The sequence below is a fragment of the Oncorhynchus tshawytscha genome, linkage group LG12, assembly GCF_018296145.1.
Source record: "Oncorhynchus tshawytscha isolate Ot180627B linkage group LG12, Otsh_v2.0, whole genome shotgun sequence".
NCBI lineage: Eukaryota > Metazoa > Chordata > Actinopteri > Salmoniformes > Salmonidae > Oncorhynchus > Oncorhynchus tshawytscha.
This window is the reverse complement of record NC_056440.1, coordinates 40,153,527-40,175,162: the sequence shown is the minus strand read 5'-3', so window position 1 is coordinate 40,175,162 and position 21,636 is coordinate 40,153,527. Positions and strand designations below refer to the sequence as shown.

Genomic DNA, 21,636 nt, shown 5'->3' with positions numbered 1-21,636 from the left:
GTGTGTATGTTTGTGTGTGTGTGCGTGTGCGTGTGTGTGTGTGTGTGTCTGTGTGTGTGTCTGTGTGTATGTATGTATGTATGTATGTATGTATGTATGTATGTATGTATGTATGTATGTATGTATGTATGTATGTATGTATGTATGTATGTATGTATGTATGTATGTATGTATGTATGTATGTATGTGTGTGTGTGTGTGTGTGTGTGTGTGTGTGTGTGTGTGTGTGTGTGTGTGTGTGTGTGTGTGTGTGTGTGTGTGTGTGTGTGTGTGTGTGTGTGTGTGTGTGTGCGTGTGTCACACATGCTCCTGAGTTATAGGGCTCAGCAGATCATTGCTCCTCTATGTGCAGGAGGCCTAAAGCAGGACTGCTGGGAATGGCATGGCTGACTATTGAGTTTTCAGTAGCGGGGAGAAATCAGCTGCAGTTAGTAGCATTTAGGGAAGGTAGTGCTGAATATTAGGTAGTAGACCTGCGACAGATGTCTATCAATTGAGTGTACTAAAATGCATTACATGACCAAAAGTATGTGGACATCTGCTCGTCGAACATCGAACGTCGAACACTTTTCTGGGAAGGCTTTCTACTAGATCTTGGAACGTTGCTGCGGGGACTTGCTTCCATTCAGTCACAAGAGTATTAGTGAGGTCGGGCACTGATGTTGGGCGATTAGGCCTGGCTCTCAGTCGGCATTCCAATTCATCCCAAAGGTGTTCAATGGGGTTGAGGTCAGAGCTCTGTGCAGGCCTGTCAAGTTCTTCCACACTGATCTCGACACACCATTTCTGTATGTGCCTAACTTTGTGCACGGGGCCATTGTCATGCTGAAACAGGAAAAGGCTTTCCCCAAACTGTTGCCACAAAGTTGGAAGCACAGAATCGTCTAGAATGTCATTGTGAGCTGTAGCATTAAGATTTCCCTTCACTGGAACTAAGCGGCCAAGCTCGAACCATGATAAACAGCCCCAGACAAGTATTCCTCCTCCACCTTTACAGCTGACACTATGCATTGGGGCAGGTAGCATTCTCCTGGCATCCACCAATCCCAGGTTTGTCCGTCAGACTGCCAGATGGTGAAACGTGATTCTTCACTCCAGAGAATGCGTTTCCACTGCTCCAGAGTCCAATGTCTGTGAGCTTTACAACACTCCAGCTGATGCTCGGCATTGCGCATGGTGATCTTAGGCTTGTGTGGGGCTGCTTGGCCATGGAAACCCATTTCATGAAGCTCCCGACTAATAATTATTGTGCTGATGTTGCTTCCAGAGGCAGTTTGGAACTCGGTAGTGAGTGTTGCAGATGATTTTTACGCGCTGCTCGCTTTAGCACTCGGCCGTCTTGTTCTGTGGGTTTGTGTGGCCTACCACTTCGCTGCTGAGACGTTGTTGCTCCTAGATGTTTCCACATCACAACAACAGCACTTACAGTTGACCGGGGCAGCTCTAGCAAGGTAGAAATTTGACAACTGACTTGTTGGAAAGGTGGCATCCTATGACTGTGCCACATTAAAAGTCACTGAGCTCTTCAGTAAGGACATTCTACTGCCAATGTTTGTCTCTGGAGATTGCATGGCTGTGTGCTCAATATTATACACCTGTCAGCAACGGGTGTGGCTGGAATACCTGAATCCACTCATTTGAAGGGATGTCCACATAGTTTTGTATATATAGTGTTCTAATCTTTGTTGCGTGAGTATCACAGTATTCAGTGTCGTTGTGCTGATCAGGGTCTGGTGTTTCTAAATTGTGTGGCAGGGGTACAGTAGTGTTGAGTTCTATTGAATGTAGTGAGTGGTGTTGAACAGTGTTGAGTGGAATTGTAGTTTTCAGGAGGACTGCAATAAGACACAGGAGGGGGGTGGCCCCAGAAGCCCACTGCATGCTGTTGCCACGGATACACATGTCATAACCAGCCCTGCTCCAAATATGAATCATTATCGCCGGCCAAGCTCAAAGAGTGAATCACCATCACACACACACTCGGTCTCACCCGCCGGACTATCTGCATTGACCCTCTTAGTTCGCACGGACTCCTTTCACTCCTTTCCATCTCCTTTCATACGTTGCTGCTACTGATTATTTCTATTTTTTGGTAAAACTTTTGTCATTCTATTGCTTATGAGCTTTGTTATGTTCTTGTCACAATTTATTCAACTTATGGGTCGGTAATCAGCTGGTGACTCTCCAGATTTGATTGGTTTTAATATACCTGAAATAACTGTTTGATACATGGAACTAGGAAGCACTGAATTTAGTAACGTGTGTTGTCATTTGTGTAAATAAGGGTGCTACTTTCTCTAAAAATTTTCAATAGAGTTCTATGGGAAAGCTGTCCGTTCCTGGTGCTTTTCTCCCCGTGAATGTTTTAACCGTGTCTGATATTTATTTTTGGGTGATCTCTGTTTTAAGTGATCTGCTGATAATTGCTTCAGGGTTGTTGGGTGTAAGAAGGCTGTAGGATCAGTCCCACTGTTGTTTATTCAGATTCATATCGATTTTCAAAGAAGCTTTTAAAATGGCCATTAATCACATTGTTGTTTCTAATTCATTTGAAAATTACAATTGGTTTGGCGTGTATTTGCTTTTTGAGGGCTGCAATATTTTTACCAGGTTTATTTGCCATTAAGTTGTGTGCTTTATTTGTAGTTTAACCTGTAGTTGTTGTCTCTCTTGAAAGTAAAAGATCATATTCCTGCATAAGTAAAAATATATATGTTGTTTTCTTCTTTACCTTGTAATGATTTTTATTGGCTTTTCCCAAGAGACTGATTCATTTTACTTTACTTTTCATTTCTAACTCAGATATAACTTTTTCCATGTATGAGATTATCATTCCCCTAATGTACGCCTTAAAAGCATCCCAAATTGTAACGCTCCGGGTGTCGTGGGTGTGGAGTCAGACGCAGGAAACATAGAGTGCGATGCTGTGCTCTTTGATGCACAAAATGTAACACAGGGTGCTCACAACCAAAATGCACGACCAGGAACAAACACGTTCCTTTACTACAAAACAGAAGGTCACAATAATTAATCCCGCACAAAGAACCAGGCGGGCCGGCTGACTAATAAAGCCTCACTAATTATACCCAACTCAAAACAGGTGTACTCAATAAACACATAAGGAGGGGGAGGAAAGAATCAGTGGCAGCTAGTAGGTCGGCGACGACGACCGCCGAGCGCCACTCGAACGGGAAGGGGAGCCACCTTCGGTCGGAGTCGTGACACAAATTATATCTGGTGTTGGCTTTTCTCTGTCCCCTATGTCTACATGTTTAATGTTTACATTTTTTCCCATTTACGTATTTAATACATTTGGGGTCTTGAAGATGCGCTCTTTTCATTCTCTATATTCTGTCACATGACATAGTGAATTTTCTGTTGGTGTAATTAAGCATTATACCGGAGAATGAATCGATGTCACTACGTCATGGATTTTTAAACCCAGTAAACTGTTGCGTGCATTTAAAAATAGTAATCTCCAGGTGTCCTGTAAATTATTTTTAAATTTGACATTTTTCATCATCTTCTGTCAATCTTATCGAATATATGATTTAGGTCGCCTGCTAAAATAATAGTTATTGTCTGGATCTGATCTAATATAGCTTGAATTATATCTAAAAACACCAGATTTGCCCCTGTGGGACATACAGTGCATTCGGAAAGTATTCAGACCCCTTGACTTTTTCCACATTTTGTTACGTTACAGCCTTAATCTGAAATGGATTAAATATGTTTGATTTCGATCATCAATACCCCATAATGACAAAGCGAAAACAGGTTTTTAGAATCTGCTTGCAAATTTATAATAAAAAAATGTAGAAATATACCTGTTCAGACCCTTTGCTATGAGAAATTGAGCTCAGGTGCATCCTGTTTCCATTGATCATCCTTGAGATGTTTCTACAACTTTATTGGAGTCAACATGTGGTAAATTCAATTGATTGGACATTATTTGGAAAGGCACAAAAACCAAGCCATGAGGTCAAGGGAATTGTCCGTAGAGCTCCGAGACAGGATTGTGTCGAGGCACAGATCTGGGGAAGGGCACCAAAACAATTCTGCAGCATTGAAGGTTCCCAAAAACACAGTAGCCTCCATCATTCATAAATGGAAGGAGTTTGGAACCACAAAGACTCTTCCTAAAGCTGGTCACCCGGCTAAACTGAGCAATTGGGGGAGAAGGGCCTTGGTCAGGGAGGTGACCAAGAACCCGATGTTCACTCTGACAAAGCTCCAGAGTTCGTCTGTGGAGATGGGGGGAAACTTCCAGAAGGACAACCATCTCTGCAACACTCCACCAATCAGGCCTTTATTGTAGAGTGGCCAGACAAAATCCACTCCTCTGTAAAGGACACATGACAGCCCGCTTGGAGTTTGCCAAAAGGCACCTAAAGACTCTCAGATCATGAGAAACAAGATTCTCTGGTCTGATGAATGATTGAATTCTTTGGCCTGAATGCCTAGCGTCAAGTCTGGAGGAAACCAGGCACCATTCCTACGGTGAAGCATGGTGGTGGCAGCATCATGCTGTGGGGATGCATTTCAGGGACAGGGACTGGGAGATTAGCCAGGATCGAGGGAAAGATTAACAGAGAAAAGTACAGAGAGATCCATGATGAAAACAGAGCTTGAGAGGATCTGCAGAAAAGAGTGGGAGAAACTCCCCAAATACAAGTGTGCCAAGCTTGTAGCGTCATACCCAAGAAGACTGAAGGCTGTAACCACTGCCAAAGGTGCTTCAACAAAGTACTGAGTAAAGGGTCTGAATTTCTAAAAAAGCTGTGGTTGTTTTGTCATGAGGTATTGTATGTCGTTTGATGAGGGGGGAAAAAATGATTTAATACCTTTGAGTAATTGTAACGTAACAAAATGTGGAAAGAGTCAAGGGGTCTGAAGACTTTCCGAATGCACAGTACAATTAAATCAATGTGTATTTTGTAACATGTAAGGTAACATTATAAAATGGGAGATTCACCGTATGAACACCTAGTTATTGTTTACAGTACATATATAGAGCGTGTGAGCATGTGGGCTGAGTGGACATTTAACAGAGAACACACAAAAAAAACATAAAGCAAAGTACTTCTTTGTACTTTGAGGAACTGTGCCTTTTTAGGGCTTTTAAGCTCCTACTCCTCTCCTAATGTACCAACAGTCTGTGGATTATGTCATTGGAGAAAGACTGCCACTTAGGTACTGTGGTCAGTTTGTATTACCTTGTAAATTAAAAGGGAGAGTGGGTCCACCAAGAGACTGACATGAGATGAGTGGAGGCCCCACACATACTTCTGAGAAGTGTCTGATGCCCTCCCAGTCACCCTGTCCCAATCCCTCGGATAGAGCCCCTCTCCACTCTCACCAATAACGCCATTGAATCTTAGCTATAATGACAAACAGAATAATAATGACTCAACACTCTCTCCTAATCTGTCCAGAACACTTTTTCAGTTTAAAGTAGGTTTCGCAAGTCAGATGACATTGTAGTATAGTTAAATCCTTCCTTCTCTCTCTCCCAAGCCAAACCCATCCCTCTCCACCTCCCCCTCCCAGATTGCACCCCCTTTACACCACCCAAGCCAAGTTTGCCCCAACCTCCCATCCTTACCCATCCAAGCCAAGCTTGTCCCAAGCCAGGATAGAGTTCACAAGCACGGATGAAGCCCCAATCAAGCTACAAGCTTGGCTTGGGACAAGCTTGTAGCTTGATTGGGGCTTCATCCGTGCTTGTGAACTCTATCCTCTGCGCTCCCCTCCACACCCACAGCACTGCCGGGAAGCTGAGGTGAGACTTGATCCTCTTTTCCTCCACTGACTGTCTAATCGGAATGTATTCCTTGAGTTTCTCTCTCAACCTAGCAGACAGGTCCTAGACGAATTGAATGGACCGGCCGTCCATTCTCCCTGTCCCTCAGAAAGTTTATTTTGGTCTGATAGTTCCACATCTCTCCTCCTCTAAACTTTTCCCTCCGCTTGTGGACTTCAGTGCACAACACATCAGCTATCTGTGACCAGGCTAAAAAACCTTTCCAAGCCAAACCTTCATATCATAACCGCTAACCGCTACACATAGCCTACATCGTTAATGTCACCATATTAGCTAACGTCATAGCTTATCAACATAGCTACTAGAACTTACTAACTGTAAGTAAACCCACTACAATCATGCAGTACAGTGAACAGTCAGCAAGCAGCTTAGCAGTTACATCGGCTCTAGTACTTCATTTTTAAAGAAATTAATTATTTGTTCAAAACTGTTCAACTGTTGTCTTTCTCTTTGAGTCAACTACTCACCACATTTTATGCACTGCAGTGCTAGCTGGCTGTAGTTTATTCTTTCAGTACTAGATTAATTCTCCGATCCTTTGATAGGGTGGACAATATGTCAGTTCATGCTGCAAGAGCGCTGATATGTTGGAGGATGTCCTCCAGGAGGTTGTTATAATTACTGTGTAAGTCTATGGAAGGGGTTGAGAACCATGAGCCTCCTAGGTTTTGTATTGAAGTCAATGTACCCGGAGGAGGACGGAAACTAGCTGTCCTCCGGCTACACCATGGTGCTACCCTACAAAGTGCTGTTGAGACTACTGTAGATATTTATTACAAAACAGTGTGTTTTAATCAATTATTTGGTGGCGTGAATATATTTAGTATAGTTTTATCTAAAAAGGATAACTTTTTAAATGTTTCACCATTTAAAATAAATTCAATTCACGGAGGATGGTCCTCCCCTTCCTACTCTGAGGAGCCTCCACTGTCGTGTATATAGCCAAGTTATCATTACTCATTGTGTATTTATTCCGCGTTATTATTTTTTCTATATTTTTCTCTTTGCAATGTTGGGAAGGGACCAAGTAAGCATTTCACTGTTAATCTACACCTGTTGTTTACGAAGCACGTGACATATCAAATTTGATTTGACGCACACTGTCGTGCACGCACACACACACCTTCATGTTCACACACACCACACATTCATACGGGCCTACAATCACATGCAAACACACATGATCAGTGGAGTTGTATACAGGTGAGGCAAGTTGGCAAGGAAGGGCCATGGCTAGAAAGTGATTAACAGGAGATGTGGTTCAGACACCTAGGTTGTGTAACATCTTTGTGTGAGGTGTGGAGCAGCTGCTGTTCTCTCCCATGGCGTGTCTGTCCAAGACACATTCCAATCCCTCCTTACTGTTCCAGTTATCAACCTGATGGCGATTAGGGTATTGTTTTTGGCTCGATACTCGCCCTCCACTCCGCCACTCCTCCATTCCCAGGCAGATGGAACATTCTAATAAGAATCTGTGTCAGCTCCTGCCACTCCTCCTGCCACTCTGATTAATTTCCAATAACAAACCAGGGGACAACTGTTGTGTGACTCCCATACTTTTCTTTAGGGGTTGTGAGGACACAGTGTCTCTTTATCTATTGTGGCTAAAGGACAATTCCACTCAAAAACGATCTTTTGGAATTTGTTCCATTAGTCCATTGTTGATATAGTCTTAAAATGTGTTGCATGTCAGCAATCAAGTTTTAAAGATGTATAACTTGCAAAATACTGAAATATTTTGCATCGTGTGATGCATGCCCCGGCATGCTGTCAGTTAACTTCTGGGCCACATCCTGACTGATGGCAGCCCATTCTTGCATAATCAATGCTTGGAGTTTGTCAGAATTTGTGGGGTTTTGTTTGCCCACCTGCCTCTTGAGGATTGACCACAAGTTCTCAATGGGATTAAGGTCTGGGGAGTTTCCTTGCCATGGACCCAAAATATCGATGTTTTGTTCCCCGAGCCACTTAGTTATCACTTTTACCTTATGGCAAGGTGCTCTATCATGCTGGAAAAGGCATTGTTCGTCACCAAACTGTTCCTGGATGGTTGGGAGACGTTGCTCTCGGAGGATGTGTTGGTACTATTCTTTATTCATGGCTGTGTTCTTAGGCAATAATGTGAGTGAGCCCACTCCCTTGGCTGAGATGCAACCCCACACATGAATGGTCTCAGGATGCTTTACTGTTGGCATGACACAGGACTGATGGTAGCTCTCACCTTGTCTTCATCCAGATTTTTTCCAGATGCTCCAAACAATCGGAAAGGGGATTCATCAGAGAAAATGACTTTACACCAGTCCTCAGCAGTCCAATCCCTGTACCTTTTGCAAAATATCAGTCTGTCCCAGATGTTTTTCCTGGAGAGAAGTGGCTTCTTTGCTGCCCTTCTTGACACCAGGCCATCCTCCAAAAGTCTTCACCTCACTGTGCGTGCAGATGCACTCACACCTGCCTGCTGCCATTCCTGAGCAAGCTCTGTACTGGTGGTGCCCCGATCCCGCAGCTGTATCAACTTTAGGAGACGGTCCTGGCGCTTGCTGGACTTTCTTGTGCGCCCTGAAGCCTTCTTCACAACAATTGAACCGCTCTCCTTGATTTAGGTGCAATCTTACTGGCAGCAATACCCTTGCCTGTGAAGCCCTTTTTGTGCAAAGCAATGATGATGGCACGTGTTTCCTTGCAGGTATCCATGGTTGACAGAGGAAGAACAATTATTCCAAGCACCACCCTCCTTTTTAAGCTTCCAGTCTGTTATTCGAACTCAATCAGAATGACAGAGTGATCTCCAGCCTTGTCCTCGTCAACACTCACACCTGTGTTAACGAGAGAATCACTGACATGATGTCAGCTGGTCCTTTTGTGGTAGGGCTGAAATGCAGGGGAAATGTTTTTTGGGGGATTCAGTTCATTTGCGTGGCAAAGAGGGACTTTGCAATTAATTGCAATTCATCTGATCACTCTTCATAACATTCTGGAGTATATCCAAATTGCCATCACACAAATTGAGGCAGCAGACTTTGTGAAAATTAATATTTGTGTCATTCTCAAAACATTTGACCACGACTGTATATACACTGAGTGTACAAAACATTAAGAACACCTTCCTAATATTGCGTTGCACCCCCTCCCCCTTTTGCCCTCAGAACAGCCTCAATTCGTCAGGGCATGTAGTCTACAAGGTGTCGAAAGCATTCCACGGGGATGCTGGCCCATGTTGACTCCAATGCTTTCCAGAGTTGTGTCAAGTTGGCTGGATGTGCTTTGGGTGATGGACCATTCTTGGTACACATGGGAAACTGTTGAGCCTGAAAAACACAGCAGCATTGCAGTTCTTGACACAAACGGGTGCGCCTGAAACCTACTACCATACCACGTTCAGAGGCACTTAAATATTTTGTCTTGCCCATTCACCCTCCGAATGGCACACATGCACAATCCATGTCTCCAATTGTCTCAGGGCTTAAAATCCTTCTTTAATCTGTCTCCTCCCCTTCATCTACATTGATTGAAGTGGATATAGCTTTGACCTGGATTCACCTGGTCAGTCTATGTCATGGGAAAGAGCTGGTGTTAATGTTTTGTACACCTGCCCTTGCACTGTAGGACTAATTCACTAATCAACCTTAACCCACCACTCAATGCTGTTGATTCCACTAACTATACTAAGCACCACTGTCTTACCAGCAACTGGGACCTACTTTCTACTATTGGGGGATGTTTTACATGTAGATATGATTTGAATATATTATTTCTAATCACATATGCTTTATATATCATTGGTTTTATTATGATTTCACCATTGTCCTTTATGTTGCTGCTCATTTTATTTGTTTGATCTGTGTTTTTCTTCAGGCTTTGTGTTATTTCATAATGTTCCAGTGGAGGTGGTTGGGCGCTAGGAGAGACGGACTCACAAACACAGACAGACAATCAGACAGACAAAAACAACAAGTGGAACAGACAACTAGCAGGATGGTGTCATGTAAATAGAGTGTGGCGGTTGAGGTGTACACGGCACAGTGAAGGTGAGCTATAGGCACAGTAGAGGAGCCGGCCATCCAATCAGCAGGAGGTCCGGTGGTGAGACCCTGAAAGCCTCTCTGTAGATGAATAATGCAGAGCAGAGGGGCCGAGATAAGACGGCCAATAACCTACATCTGCCCCCCCCACACACACACACGCACAAACAAACACACACAAGCACAATTAATCCAGAACACTGTCTACCCCCAACACACACACCAGAAAATCCAGACTCTATACTAGATAACACTAGGCTCTCTCCTCCAGCACCACTTTCATCACCATCTACAGAGGAGTCTGTCCAAGGAATTTAGAGTGGGTTAATGGGGTAGGTGTTCAGGTAAGGCCATAGTGAGATATATGTTAGTGCCCAGACACACTCGACCTAACTCTGTCTCAGCACTCTGTGCTGAGATCTCATGTATTAAACACACACCTCTGGAAGGCTGTGTTAAATTAATCATCACAGTATAATTCCCCCAGCACTCCAACTCTGCGTCAGACAGACATATACACACAACACACACACATACTTTGTACATGCAGATACTACTTAACACATTTACAAACATAGAAAAGACACACAATCACACATGCATCTCCACATGCTAACACGTGAACTTACACAATTACTTTCAATTTACACAAATAGGTCAAATGCACGCAACGCACGCACGCACGCACACACACACACACACACACACTCAGTTCAAATGTAGGTCAGGTTTGATGTATTTAATTGATGATCTTACACAGGGTCACTGTTGAGACACATTTATCAGACAGCTTCCATGAGATACAGATACATAGGGTTACACTTCCATAGGAAAATAAAACACAGGTTTTCATAAACCATTAACTTTCTGTTACCAGGACATATAGTATATCAACATGTTTTGCACATATTTGTACTTATTTCAGTGCTATATATTTTTAAAGAGAAATTAGATAGTCATTCTAACAATGAGGAAAATAAATACTGTATTAACATTTATTAAACTGGAAGTGCATCTTAAAGGTCTAATGCAGATGTTTTTATCTCGATATCAAATCATTTTTTGGGTAACAATTAAGTACCTTACTGTGATTGTTTTCAATTAAAATGGTCAAAAAGAAACAAAAATATCTTCTTAGCAAAGAGCAATTTCTCAAGCAAGATTTTTGCTAGGACTGTCTTGGGGTGACCTGAGTGGGGAGGGGAAAACTGAAAACTAGCTGTTATTGGTGGAAAAGTTTTAAACACTCTTTCTTATTGGTCTATTAACAAATTTCCCGTTTGGTGATGTCACCAGGCAGGCCAAAACTCCATCCCACCAAAACAGGCAGAAATTTCAGACAGTGTTTTCATACAGCTCTTACACTATCATCATTTTCACAATTTCACAGTATTATTCCCTCATAGTGCGGAAATACAGTACCAGTCAAAGGTTTGGACACACCTACTCATTCAATGGTTTTATTTATTTGTACTATTTTCTACATTGTAGAATAATAGTGAAGACATCAAAACTATTAAATAAATTCTAAATAAATCACAGACAAAGTAGGTGAATGGATGATCCCTGCATGTGCGGTTCCCACTGGGAAGTATGGAGGAGGTGTGAGGGGATGCTTTGCTGGTGTGGGGGTGCTTTGCCTGTAACACAGTCTGTGATTTATTTAGAATTCAAGGCACGCTTAACCAACATGGCTACCACAGCATTCTGCAGCCATACGCCAACCCATCAGGTTTTTGCTTAGTGGGATTATCATTTGTTTTTCAACATGACAGTGACCCAAAACACACATCCAGACTTGAAGGGATATTTGACCAGGAAGGAGAGTGATGGAGTGCTGCATCAGATGACCGGGCCTCCACAATCACCCGACCTCAACCCAATTGAGATGGTTTGGGATGAGTTGGACCAGGAAGGAGAGTGATGGAGTGCTGCATTAGATGACCGGGCCTCCACAATCACCCGACCTCAACCCAATTGAGATGGTTTGGGATGAGTTGGACCAGGAAGGAGAGTGATGGAGTGCTGCATCAGATGACCGGGCCTCCACAATCACCCGACCTCAACCCAATTGAGATGGCAGCCAACAAGTGCTCAGCATATGTGGAAACTCCATCAAGACTGTTGGAAAAGCATTCCTCATGAAGCTGGTTGAGAGAATGCGAATAGTGTGCAAAGCTGCCATCAAGGCAAAGGGTGGCAACTTTGAAGAATCTGAAATACAAATATATTTTAACACTTTTTTGGTTACTACATGATTCCATTTGTGTTATTTCATAGTTTTGATGTCTTCACTATTATTTTACAATGTCGAAAATAATACAAATAAAAACCCTTGAATGAATAGGTGTGTCCAAACTTTTGACTGGTACAGTATATGTGACCCATTTCAGGAAGCTAGGCATATGCTGCACGTCACCACTTCACAGGAAGGCATTTGAACATAAAAAATATGTTTTTTGGGGTAGAAATGCCTTCTGGAACATATTCACTTGCATGTGCCTTAACAACAAACGTGTATGCCATCTGTAAATATGAATACATTTGCTAGATAATTCTGAGTTAGTTTAGTCACAGAAAAAGACACGAACCTCCCCACTAGACATGATTGGCTGAGATAATGGATGGGCTGGAGATGCCGAGAGATGTGTTTTGATTGGTCTGCCATGTAAAATGGTTCTGTCTATAACATGAACTGCTGATTATGTGTAGATAATCATTGCTACCACTGCTTTTTTGAAAGATACAACGTTAGCCATGGAGTACTGCAAAAGTGTTGCTACTGCTCTCAACAACATTGTTGCCCTGAATTTGGCATGCTCTATCGACCAAGATCAGTGGGAAAAAGTTGTGATGGACTACTTTCTGCACACAGTCAGCGTGAACCGCAGTGACTTGACAGAACAGGCCAAACAAACATTCATCCATATATACGGGTAAGAGTGTAGCTACATTTTCAGATATTATACAGTGCATTCGAGACTCTTCCTAGAGCTGGCCGCCCGGACAAACTGAGAAATCGGGGGAGAAGGGCCTTGGCCAGGGAGGTGACCAAGAACCCGATGGTCTCTCTGACAGAGCTCCAGAGTTCCTCTGTGGAGATGGGAGAACCTTCCAGAAGGACAACCATCTCTACAGCACTCCATCAATCAGGCCTTTATGGTAGAGTGGCCAGACAGAAGCCACTCCTCAATAAAAGGCACATGACAGCCCGCTTGGAGTTTGCCAAAAGGCACCTAAAGGAGTCTCAGACCATGAGAAACAAGATTCTCTGGTCTGATGAAACCAAGATTGAACTCTTTGGCCTGAATGCCAAGCGTCACGTCTGGAGGAAACCAGGCACCGCTCAAAACCTGGCCAATCCATCCCTACTGTGAATGGTGGTGGCAGCATCATGCTGTGGGGATGTTTTTCAGCGGCAGAGACTGGGAGACTAGTCAGGATCGAGGCAAAGATGAACAGAGCAAAGTACATTGAGATCCTTGATGAAAACCTGCTCCAGAGTGCTCAGGACCTCAGACTGGTGTGAAGGTTCACCTTACAACAGGACAACGACCCTTAGCACACTGCCAAGACAATGCAGGAGTGGCTTCAGGACAAGTCTCTGAATGTCCTTAAGTGGCCCAGCCAGAGGCCAGACTTGGACCCGATCAAACATCTCTGGAGAGACCTGAAAATAGCTGTTCAGCAACGCTCCCCATTGAACCTGACAGAGCGTGAGAGGATCTGCAGAGAAGAATGAGAGAAACTCCCTAAATACAGGTGTGCCAAGCTTTTTGCGTCATGCCAAAGAAGACTCACGGCTGTAATTGGTGCCAGTGGTGCTTCAACAAAGTACTGAGTAAAGGGTCTAAAGAGTGATATTTCATTTTTTTTCTTCTAAATTTGTAAACATTTCTAAAAACCTTTTTTTGCTTTGTCATTATGGGGTATTGTGTGTAGATTGATGAGGGGAAAAAAACATTTAATTCATTTTAGAATAAGGCTGTAAAGCAACAAAATGTGGAAATATTCAAGGGGTCTGAATACTTTCTGAATTCACTGTTTGTTTCTAATTTTGTCAAAGTCATTTTCATTGCAAGTTAAAAAGTACTGTTAGCGTGCTAGCAAACTCTAGCTTGCTAGCTCACTAGCTAACGTTACGTGCAATTTTCCCTCAATTTTTTTTCATCACAGAGCACATTTCAGGTCTTCTGAGCACAAACTTGAACGTTGTAAAAAGTCTGTGTAACTTCCAGTGTGTAGCCGCTTTAAGTTACATTTTTAACAGTGGCCATATAGGCTACTGTGGCTATTTGATCATAATGTAGACCTACCAGAGTGGCCTATCATCAAAAACAATTCCCGAAAATGCATCCCATAACATTTTAATGTGGAAATAGCAGCCAATGTGTGGTGTTCAATGTAGGTCTACAACTCATGAAACTTTTGAAAAAAATATATATGTAGGGCTTGACATTAACCTGTTTATCCACTTGTCCTTCAAACAAGGAGGTGACTGAAAATGTTGTTGTGTTGTTTGAATCAAGAAACCACTACAAAATAAAATATGTTATTATTCCAATACCATTATTACAGAGAATCAGACAAATTATTCTACCCCTCTGCCTATTGGTTACTTAGCTTATTCAAGCCTGTTGCATTGAAAGTGCCTAATATTGTGTTGATTCGATCACAATTGCCACAGTAAAGTGAAACATTGATATTTTTAACAGGGAAAACTCTAGAACAGTGGTCACCAACCTTTTCTGGGTCAAGATCACTTTGAGTCAAAATGCAAGCCGAGATCTACCGCTCAACATTAACCAATTAAAAACAGTACTGTAACAAATGAGGTTTGTGCAGTAAGCTATAGGCCAAATACATTATCACCGCATTTTGGCTTTGATTGAATTTTTATAGGCTGTATGATCACACCAGTAATAGATCCGTTGTTGTATTACTTGTGAAACACAGCTGAGTGAGCATACATTTAAATAATTCGCTTTTAATTTTAATGGACTGATGGAGCCTGCATCTGATTGTCAGTCTCAGCAGAGGGAGAGAGCAGCAGACTTAGGGTCCGCCTCTCAACATCCCTAGGCTCTCCCCTTTCCTCCACTAACCAAAAAGGGACACCATCTTCCAGCTGGAAAAATTCGAGTCCCGGCGAATTATTTCTGCCTCATGCACAAATTCATGTTGTTACCCCTATGAACAAAGAAAGTGAAATATTCCTCAATATTAAAAAAAACACTAATAATAACAACAGCGCAAGCCTATAGATACACTTTCCTACTCATTCATTACTTATAAAAGTGTTGAATACAAAGTGTTGACAGTGCTGAGTAAGATCTTAAACAGCATCTCTTTGTTGTATTCGTTGACAGCCTCTCTCTAGTCATGGTTTTAAACGTTTTGAAATCTCCAGGATCAACTTTGCTGTAGCTTTCTTTTATGCCTGCTACGTTACTGCAGACACGGTCATCTGAGCCATCCGATTGGCTAGCGGTAGGCCTATAGTGCACTTGATTTGCTCCCTGGGCCCGCCGGGAAGGCAGAGCTTGTACCTTCAGACACATGTAATGGTTCAAAATGGCAGTGGTGTAAAGTACATAAGTAGAAATACTTTAAAGTACTATTTACGTAGTATTTTGGGGTATCTGTACTTTATTTGACTATTTATATTTTTGCCTACTTTTACCTTCACTACATTCCTAAAGAAAACTATGCACTTTTTACTCCAAACATTTTGCCTGACACCCAAAAGTACTAGTTACATTTTGAATGCTCAGCAGGACAGTTAAAAGTCCAATTCACACGCTTATCATGAGAACAACCCTGGTCATCCATACGGCCTCTGATCTGGTGAACTCACTAAACATAAATGCTTTCTTTGTAAATTATGTCTGAGTTGCCCCTATCTGTCAAAACAGGAAATTGTGCCATCTGGTTTGCCAAATATAAGGAATTTTATGTGTAGCATTTACTTTTACTTTGTACTTTTACTCAAGTATGACATTTGAGTACTTTTTCAACTTCTGTACTTAAGTACATTTAAAATATTTTACTCAAGTAGTATTTTACTGGGTTACTTTTACTTGAGTCATTTTATATTAAGGTATCTTTACTTCTACTCAAGTATGACAATTAAGTACTTTTTCCACCTTTGCAAAATGGCAACAGTTCGCCTACAGGCACACAGGGTAGCAGAATCGGGTGCACCTACCACCAACAGCCCGAGACGAATAAGAAAAAAACAAGGCTTTATCGTTGTTTTTTTTAACAGAAATGTTTGGCAATAGCCTAGGAATACGTTGGACCGGTAGGTGACCGTTGCTCTAGAAAGTTGAGTGAAGTTCAATCTCGTGCTTCTCTGCGTGAGCTGATATTTCTGCGTAGCAGTCCAGGGGGAGCTGCACGGCAGTCTCGGGGCTACTGCGAGAAGTTTAGAGGGAACATTGGTTATGTGCATTATCTGCGTAGTAATATTATTTGTATCTCAGATAGTCATCTGCATTGCTAGTTATAGCATAATGTTAGCTAGCTAGCTAACATTGAACCCAGTTGGTTAGATTTAGCTACCTGCAGATTCATGCAACAGCAGTTCATGCATGGTGGCTAGCTATGACAATCCGTTCGTAGTGTAGCTATGGGTTTGGATTAATGTTCATTGTTTAGCTTCGTCAGATGATTACATGGGGATGATTACGGCCATCTACTGTATTTCATGAACATGTGTACATGTCTAGACAATAAGGACCAATCAATTTAGCTAGATGTGGCCGGGGGCTGGTTATAGCATTTCTTTCACATGACCCATCAATTTAGACACGTGTGGGTAAGTGGGTAAGCATCATCTAATATGTATACTATATCTTTATTGGGACATGTTCTATTTTAGATATTTCTACTATGCAAATATGTAAGTTACCATTTAACTGTACCATTTACATCTTCTGTATCCTGTGCATGTGACAAATAAACTTAGATTTTTATTTGATATATTGTGTGTTTACCAGAGACGGTAATGTGAAGAACAACATGACCTGCACCAAAGTCAGAATAGGATTTTGGCCAAGGACTAGATAAAGTGTATTTTTACTACTACTTTTTGCTACTACTTTCACCACTTTTAGTCTTGAAATCTTTGGTTGTTTACTACACTACCTTACTCACTCTGTTTAGCACATGGCCTCACATGTGAATCCTTAAAGAGATGGGTGGGGCTAAGGTTTAAGTGGTTGTGAATGATGTTGAATGGGTGTAGACAAAGAAATACATTCAAGGGCCATTTTCTCAAAAGTGGGGTTACAAGTTTATCAACTTTCAAAGCAGAATTACTTTCCCATTTTTCCTTAACTGCAGTGTATGATATAACATTTTGTAGTCTGTAATTTTATCCAATAAAAAAATTAAATAAAAAACAAAAAAAATGTTGCCACATAAGACCGAATTAAGGATCACATTTATAAAACGCAGGAAAATCACATTTTTGATTGCACTGGGCCTTTAAAGTTTTTTTTCTATTGGAATATACGTGTACCCTCCGATATGCAATATAACATGTGTTTTTATAGGCTACTTGCTGGAATATCCAGAGCCAAGAGCCTCTTGTAAAGTGTATTATGTGGCTGTTGTGCTATATATCATGGATTGATTGCTGTAGTGTTTTTACGTCATATCCAAGAGGCATATAGTTACAGTAAACTATGATATAGGCCCTCATGTGAACCATTTCAATTTTTGAGCCTGTTTCTCATGCTGAGGTCTATAAAGCACTAAAAGCAATGGAGAATAAAAAGTATGCAGGTCCAGACAACCTGGACCGCTACCTCTTAAAGATAGCAGCTGGTATTATTACTGAACCTGTGGCTCACATTTTCAACTTGAGTCTCTTGACCAATTTCATACCCAGCATTTGGAAATCAGCTTATGTCCTCCCACTGATAAAGGGTGGAGATCCCTCAGATGCTAATAACTATCGTCCTATCTCTAAACTCCCTAACCTGGCCAAAGTATATGAATCCCCCTGGTGAACTCAGTTAAAAACGTCTTAATTGAAAAGAACATACTGAGCGGGGTTCAGTCTGGCTTTAGATTGGGGCACAGCACCACAACTGCAGCTACGGCAGTGGAAAACGACATCATTAATGCACTTGATAAAAAGCAACGTTGTGCTGCTCTGTTTGTTGAGTATAAATGCTTGTTTTGGACTGGATCATGTTGTTGTATTGTATTTTTGTATGTTTAATTCTGTAATTTATTGATCGTTGCTGCCTTCTTGGCCAGGGGTCTCCCTTGAAAAAGGGGCTCTGGGTGTCAATGGCCTTTTCCTGGTTAATTTAAAAAAAAATTTTTTATTGAGGTTCACTCGACACACACACACACACACACACACAAATAGTGGCTGAAAGAGTGCAATTCAAAGCCCTCATTGACACTCAGACTGGATTGTCAAAATGTCATCAATCCATGCATATGTGTGTATTAATGTGGCCATTCAACATTAAACACATCAGGGAACCTACAGAGTGCACCACCACACTTACAGCCATTCATTTACAAGACAAACAATGGATGGCAAACAGTATTGGGAGGAAACGTATGTTTTTTACCTGTCTCTCTTTCTCTTCCCTTTTCATTATTCTTCCTCCCTCCACTCTACTCCACTTTCCTTCCTTTTCCTTCTCTCTCGTCACCTTTGCTTGTATTGAGTGGGAAGAGGGGAGCTGGTTTCCTAGTGGCATATGAGAAGGTGAATGTGTTTTTTAATTAAAAATAGAAAAGCACTGACAGAGAAAGAGAGAGAGAGAAATCTCTATTTTTAAATGGAGGGGTTTGGTTAGGAATCTGATATGCTGTTGACTGCAGCTAGGTCCTGCTCTGTCAGGTACAGAGAGGGCTGGATTCAGAGCCTGTCATTTCATTGCAGTGTAAATGAAATTGTATCCTTCCTTCTATCTCCATCGGTCTTCATCCCTTCATCCTTCTCTCTCTCCCCCTATTCAATTAATTCATTTGTCCATCATCCCCCTCCTCATCTCCTTTCTCTATCTCTCCCCCTCTCCTCTCATTCCTACGTACACTTTTTTGTCTCCTCCTCCTATCCCTCCACCCTTAATTTCCTCAGTGTACATGAGATCGATAGATCACTTCCTGTGTTCAGCGGGGTTAGAGGTGGATTTAGAGAGCAACATGCTCGGGTTACCCTGCTGGAGGGCCCTGGGGTGGCTGATTTGGGGGGGGTCAGCGGACCAGAGGGGTGACAGTGACAGGACACTTTACTGGTCACTCGACATCACTGCTGGTTAGCACTGAGCATGTCTGAAGTGGACGAGGAACACAAGTTCCTCCTGGGTTCAATCTCAGCATCTCCCCTCATTTTGACAACACTGATAGACATGATGCCATTTTAAACCGTTTAATACACTCCACATGTCCATAACCCCAACAGCCCTTAACCCCCATGTCCAATAAATGTTCTGCTACTGTCAGTCTGTCTGTCTAAGGGAGAGCGCCCAGCAAGCCAGAGGAGATCAATATAGTCAACCAGGTCACCGGTGATACAAGTCAGTATTCAACGTCCATCCATGTCTGAGGATGTCAGGAAATGATGTGGAAACCGGCCACTAGGAGCATCAGTGAGCAGTGTTCGCTTCAAATAGGTTCCGTAAGCATCTGCCTTTGATTCCAAAGGTCGCATGTTCAAATCCAGCAATAGAAAGTTGTTTTTGAGATATTTGTTTAAAGCCTATCCCAAACCTTAACCCTTACCGTAACCAATTAGAGTTAATGCCTAACCTTAAGAATTAGGAGCTAATGCCTGAACTTAACCCTAACCTTACAAATGTGGAGCTGGTGTCTAAACTTAACCTTAAACACTTTGAAATGAGAAATTTGAGAAACATGGAGTCACCCCCCCCCGCCAGCCCACCCCAGCAGCGGAGCAGCTCTCTGTCTGTTTAATGGTGTTAGGTCAGGACCTGACCCCACTTAAGCTTTTACCTACACCCCCAGCCCCAAACGACTCCCCGCGGCCCACTGACCTGCTCCCTCCCCTCCCTTCTCCAGGCTAAATAGCATTTATAATGATCTGACCCTGGACCTCACGTTAAAAGTGAGCATCCCCCCCCACACACACACACACACACTCACTTAGAGACAATAACCTGCTTGGGATGCTGTGTGTGTGTTTTTTTAAGCACATGCCCACTCTAATATCATGGCTGAAAACCATAACTCTCTAATTACTGTAGTGTTGATGTTGGTGTTTGATTGAGATACAGAACGAGGAGAAGTTCATTACTCTCCGATTTTGGCAGGCCTAGAGTGTGTTTCTGTGGGGTTCAGAGAGGCGTGTATGTGGGCCGCCGGACGTCACTGTCTCTGGTAAGTCATGTACATGCCCGAACTGCCTGTCGTCTACCAGGCTGTCTGCACCTCAGGTCAACCTGATTAGACCAGCCGTGCTCGGAGGATCACTTCTCTCAGTCAGAGAAAATCCATACGTACGTCTCTTTTTACACTGCCCAGAACATTGAGGTCCAGTCAGATCCAAGATGGACGTCTCTCCAGTCTCAACAATGCATTGAAGTGCAGCCATTACTGTACAATGCGGTAGCGTCACGGCTCTTCCTGAGGAAGGCGGTGGAGAGGGAGGCATAATTCGGGCACATAATTTGAGCACCCACAGGGGAGAGAGAAGCCTGTTTGCGGAGAAACCACTCAACACATTAGTGGTGGAGAATGAAAGAGCTCCTCTGTAGAGCGCTATAGTGTCCTCGCTCCGCTTGAACCTCAAGTAGCAGAGAAAAGCCACGGCAGCCCAGTAAAGAAAGGCTGGATGAAAGAGATCCGGTGTTGTGAGATCGTAAAGTTTAGTTGGAATTCTCAAACCACCAGGAGGCGAGGCTCACCTTAAGTCCTAAACTAAGACCCCTGTAGAGTTTTTCCTGGTCAGATGTCGTGGTGAGGAAAAACTCCTGGCCCTAGTCAGTATGAATTAGGGTAAATCGTCCCACTACGGGATGGTTAACTTGCTAACCACTGCGCCACTAGGCTTAACCTTCGTGAGGGAGATCATAACTATCTCGTTATTACCTTGGTAAGGGTCGCTACAATGCTTTTCATGAGTGCTGCTGTCATGCGCCAGGGCTTATGTTGTGTCCTGTTTCCACAATGCATCTACTATTTTCGACGGACCTGTGCTTTGACTTGTAGGAACATACCAGTCATGTTTCACCACAATCCGATGATCAGGGTGCACGCATGGAAGCATACACCCACACTAACACACACACACACACACACACACATACTAGCACACAGACATACAAACACACACACAACCTTATAAGCCTGCTGAGAGACAATCCCTCTTTGTTTCTCTGTCCTTTTCCATTGCCTCCTCCTCCTTAGGAATGCACCACTTCCATGACTCCACTGCTCCAAAAACAACACTGGTGTGTGCGTGTGCATGAGTGTAGGTGCGTGTGTATGTGTTCGTGTTTAGAGATTGAGACTGTGTGTATGAGAATAAGAGCTTAATTGTTTATTTTGGGTTGGGAAGTGGAAACCAGAGAAGAAACAGAGTTTGGTCCACAGAGAAATGATGGACAACAAAGGAATGAGCACGGGCTCAGCGTCAGACCCATCGTTCTCTTTCCCCATTCACAAAGCACTCTATCAACGCACTTTCTCTCACCATGACCTAAACTACTGTTGTACGTTCATCGCCACTGAGGGGATACACACATGCAATTTGAATAAATTTTTTGAAAATAGGTTTGGTCCTCAACTTCCGCTAGT

At 42.7% G+C, this 21,636-nt stretch overlaps 1 protein-coding gene across 3 annotated transcripts in view; it reads left to right on the top strand.

Annotated features, from left to right (window-relative positions):
* LOC112264138 (BDNF/NT-3 growth factors receptor) overlaps positions 1 to 21,636 on the top strand; it is a 73,982-nt gene that overhangs the window by 17,690 nt on the left and 34,656 nt on the right. The window lies entirely within an intron of this gene.